We start from the raw sequence: 4,951 nt of genomic DNA on the forward strand, positions 1-4,951 counted from the left end.
CTGGGCACTGGATCAATATGTTAGTCCCAAAAATAATATAAAAAGTTGCCAAAAGTGTATGAAAGTTGAAGAATATTGGCATGGAACAATCAAAAATTATAGATACGACGGAGATGTATCAGCATTCCCAAGCTTAATTCCTGCTCGTCCTCGAGTAGGTAAATGATAAAAAAGATAATTTTTGATGTGGAATGCTACCTAGCATAATCTTGATCATATGTCTAATCATGGCATGAATATTAAGACACGAGTGATTCAAAGCAATAGTCTATCATTTGACATAAAAAACAATAATACTTCGAGCGTACTAATAAAGCAATCATGTCTTTTCAAAATAACAAGGCCAAAGCAATCTTATCCCTACAAAATCATATAGTTTGGCCATGCTTCATTTTCGTCACACAAAATGCTCCCATCATGCACAACCCCGATGACGAGCCATGCAATTGGTTCATACTTATTAACGCGCTTCAGCCTTTTCAACCCTGACGCAATACATGAACGCAAGCCATGGATATAGCACTATAGGTGGAATAGAATATAATGATGGAGGTTATGTGGAGAAGACAAAAAGGGAGAAAGTCTCACATCGACGCGGCTAATCAACAGGCTATGAAGATGCCCATTAATTGATGTCAATGCGAGGAGTAGGGATTGCCATGCAACGGATGCACTAAGAGCTATAAATGTAAGAAAGATCAACAAAAGAAACTAAGTGAGTGTGCATCCAACTTGCTTGCTCATGAAGACCTTGGGCATTTGAGGAAGCCCATCGTTGGAATATACAAGCCAAGTTCTATAATGAAAAATTCCCACTAGTATATGAAAGTGACAACATAAGAGCCTCTCTATATGAAGAACATGGTGCTACTTTGAAGCACAAGTGTGGAAAAAGGATAGTAACATTGCCCCTTTTTTCTTCTTCTTTTTTTCTTTTTTTCTTTTTTTTCTTTTTCGGTGGGCTTCTTTGGCCCCCTTTTTTATTTAGGCTTATTTGGCCTTTCCTTTTTTTTTCTTTTTTTCTTCTTTTTTTCTTTTTTTGTGGGGCAATGCTCTATAATGATGATCATCACACTTTTATTTACTTACAACTCAATATTACAACTCGATACTAGAACAAAGATATGACTCTATATGAATGCTTCCGGCGGTGTACGGGATGTGCAATGATCTAGCGTAGCAATGACATCAAAGAACGGACAAGCCATGAAAACATCATGGTAGCTATCTTACGATCATGCAAAGCGATATGACAATAAATGCTCAAGTCATGTATATGATGATGATGGAAGTTGCATGGCAATATATCTCGGAATGGCTATGGAAATGCCATGATAGGTAGGTATGGTGGCTGTTTTGAGGAAGATATAATGAGGCTTATGTGTGATAGAGCGTATGTTATCACGGGGTTTGGATGCACCGGCGAAGTTTGCACCAACTCTCGAGGTGAGAAAGGGCAATGCACGGTACCGAAGAGGCTAGCAATGATGCAAAGGTAAAAGTGTGTATAATCCATGGACTCACATTAGTCATAAAGAATTCATATACTTATTGCAAAAGTTTATTAGCCCTTGAAGCAAAGTACTACTATGCATGCCCCTAGGGGGATAGATTGGTAGGAAAAGACCATCGCTCGTCCCCAACTGCCACTCATAAGGAAGACAATCAAAGAAACACCCCGTTCTTCAAATTTGTCACACAATGGTTACCATATGTGCATGCTACGGGACTTGCAAACCTCAACACAAGTGTATCTAAAATCCAAAACCACCCACTAGCATGACTCTAATATCACCATCTTTATATCGCAAAACTATTGCAAGGAATCAAACATATCATATTCAGCGATCTACAAGTTTTATGTAGGATTTTATGACTAACCATGTGAATGACCAATTCCTGTCATCTCTATAAATAGATATAAGTGAAGCAAGAGAGTTTAATTCTTTCTACAAAAGATATTCCCACGCTCTAACAAATATAAGTGAAGCAATAGAGCATTCTACAAATGGCGGTTTTCTACGTGAAGAGAAACATGCAATCCAAAGTTCAAATGATATAAGTGAAGCACAAGAAGCATTCTATAAAGCCATACTCAAAAGATTTAAGTGAAGTGCAATGCTCATTCTATAAATCAACCAAGGACTATCTCATACCAGCATGGTTCATAAAAGAAAAATGAAAACTAAATGCAAAAGACGCTCCAAGACTTGCACATAATGCATAAACGAAAGGAATACGAAAACATACTGATACTTGTTGAAGAAAGAGGGGATGCCTTCCGGGGCATCCCCAAGCTTAGACGCTTGAGTCTCCTTGAATATTTACTTGGGGTGCCTTGGGCATCCCCAAGATTGAGCTCTTGGCTCTCTTCCTTTTCCTCATATCGAGACCTCCTCGTTTAGACACTTCTTCCACACAAAACTTCAACAGAAAACTCGGTAAGATCCGTTAGTATAATAAAGAAAATCACTACTCTAAGTACTGTTGAAAACCAATTCATATTTTGTTTTCGCATTGTGTATACTGTAATATAACTTTTCCATGGCTTAATCCACTGATATAAATTGATAGACTCATCAAAACAAGCAAACTATGCATCAAAAACAGAATCTGTCAAAAACAGAACAGTCTGTAGCAATATGAACATTCACCATATTTCTGGTACCCCAAAAATGCTACCAAAATTAGGAAAAATAAACAAGTTGTACAGAAAGACAATTCAAAAGGAATAAGAACCAATTGATGTCCCAGATAAAAATGTAAAATCACGCACTACAGCCAAAGTTTCTGTCCTGCACCGTACAAACCAACAAGCATTGTAAACATCCTAAAGGCAAACCTTGGCACATTATTTTTATAATACAATGGAATTTTACAAGGGGATAATTATTTTTGATGAAAACTTTCTGTAATCAAGATTCAGAAAGTTTCCGTGAGCATGAACAAAGTTCAAGGAGCTCTCCCACTTCAGCAATGCTTGTCTTTCTCACTTTCACTTTCCCTTTTGAAAAGTTTTTAGGTTCCCCTCTTTATTTTTTTTGTTTTTAGACTATATAAAAGCACTCAATAGAAATAAATGACTCTATAAAACTTCCGGGTTGTCTCCCTGGCAGTGCTTTCTTTAAATCCATTAAGCTAGGCATATAGTGCTCAAGTAATGAATCCACCCGGATCCCAAGGTATATCAAAGCCAATTTTAATTAACAATGATTTGTAATTTAGTAGTGAGCACAAAGTAACATATATCAAGCAACAACGAAGTCTAACTCTCTTCCTATGCATCGGCATGTCATAAAAGAACAATTCATGCACACCAAGTAAAGGCCAATGCATAGTATAAGATGTTTCTTGCAATTCTATCGTGTTGGAAACATAGAGAGGTGGAGACATAGTTCCTCTCTCATAATATTTGCAAGTACGAGCAGAAAGCACATGCATATTATATATATCAAAATCATCATGTGCAACTGTAAAAGGCAACCCATCAATATAATCCTTAATAAGCACAAACTTCTCCGATATAGTGTAGTCGGGAGAATTCAAAAAGATAATAGGACTATCATGTGTGGCTGCAATAGCAACAATTTCATGTTTAACATAAGGAACTATAACAAGTTCATCTCCATAAGCGTAATTCATATTGGCATCTTGGCCACAAGCATAGCAAGCATCATCAAAAAGGGATGTTTCAAGATAATCAATGGGATCATAGCAATCATCATAGCAATCATCATAGCAATCTTCCTTCGGTAAGCACGAAGGGGACTTAAACAATGTATGAGTTGAAGAGTTACTCTCATTAGAAGGTGGGCACGGGTGATTAACGCTCTTCCTCCTTTCGTTCTTCGCTCTCCTTATCATCTTTTTCATCCAATGAGCTCACAGTTTCATCAATTTCTTCTTCCATAGCTTCCTGCAAAATATTAGTCTCTTCTTGGACAGCGGAGACTTTCTCCATAAAAGCATTAATATAGTAATTGTATTCATAATTTTCATAGCAATATCTAAGTATAGCAAGATTTTCAGGCCTATAAACACCATCATCATCAAAAGCTTCATACTTTTCAAACAAAGATTCAATTTCATAAGCAGCCTTAAAAGCAACAAATTCTTTTATTTGTTCCACATCATAGTAATCATATCTACCATTAGCATAAGAAGCTAAGGTTTCATTATCATTAAATTTGCATGAAAAGGGAAGGTGTGGAGCCTTCATCCTAGAGCAACAAGTAATATCATATCTCAAGCATACATTCCGGGCATACCAACGCAACATAATAAATTGATCCCATAATAGTTTCCCTTTTTGTGTCGAGCGATAATCCCTAAAGTATTCACGTTGATCCAACGTGTCTCCCATTATAAAGTGGAATGGGGTTTTCTCAGGATTATCAAAGTAGTACATAATATCTTTCACATAATGAGCATCGGGGGTTTTAGGAGTTACCCCCTCTACGTGAGTAGCAAGTACCTCTAATTTTTTTGGTATTTTGTGTTCCATATCCATAACTAAAGATAGAGAACAACTAAGAACAGCAAATAAAAATTACTTAGTGATAAAGCAAACAAGCATACACGAGAATATTCACCCCACGCCATGACTCCCCGGCAACGGCGCCAGAAAAAGGTCTTGATAACCCACAAGTGTAGGGGATCGCAACATTTTTCGATTAGTAAGAGTGTCGAACCCAACAAGGAGCTAAAGGTAGAATAAATATTCCCTCAAGTTCTATCGACCGCCGATACAACTCTACGCACGCTTGACGTTCGCTTTACCTAGAACAAGTATGAAACTAGAAGTACTTTGTAGGTGTTATAGGATAGGTTTGCAAGATAATAAAGAACACGTAAATAAAACTAGGGGCTGTTTAGATAAAGAAGCAATAAATTAAATATAGCGAGTGTGGAAAAGTGGTGGTAGGAGTTGTGAAATTGTCCCTAAGCAATT

This window comes from Triticum dicoccoides, chromosome 3B (genome assembly GCF_002162155.2).
Source record: "Triticum dicoccoides isolate Atlit2015 ecotype Zavitan chromosome 3B, WEW_v2.0, whole genome shotgun sequence".
In the NCBI taxonomy this organism is placed as follows: domain Eukaryota; kingdom Viridiplantae; phylum Streptophyta; class Magnoliopsida; order Poales; family Poaceae; genus Triticum; species Triticum dicoccoides.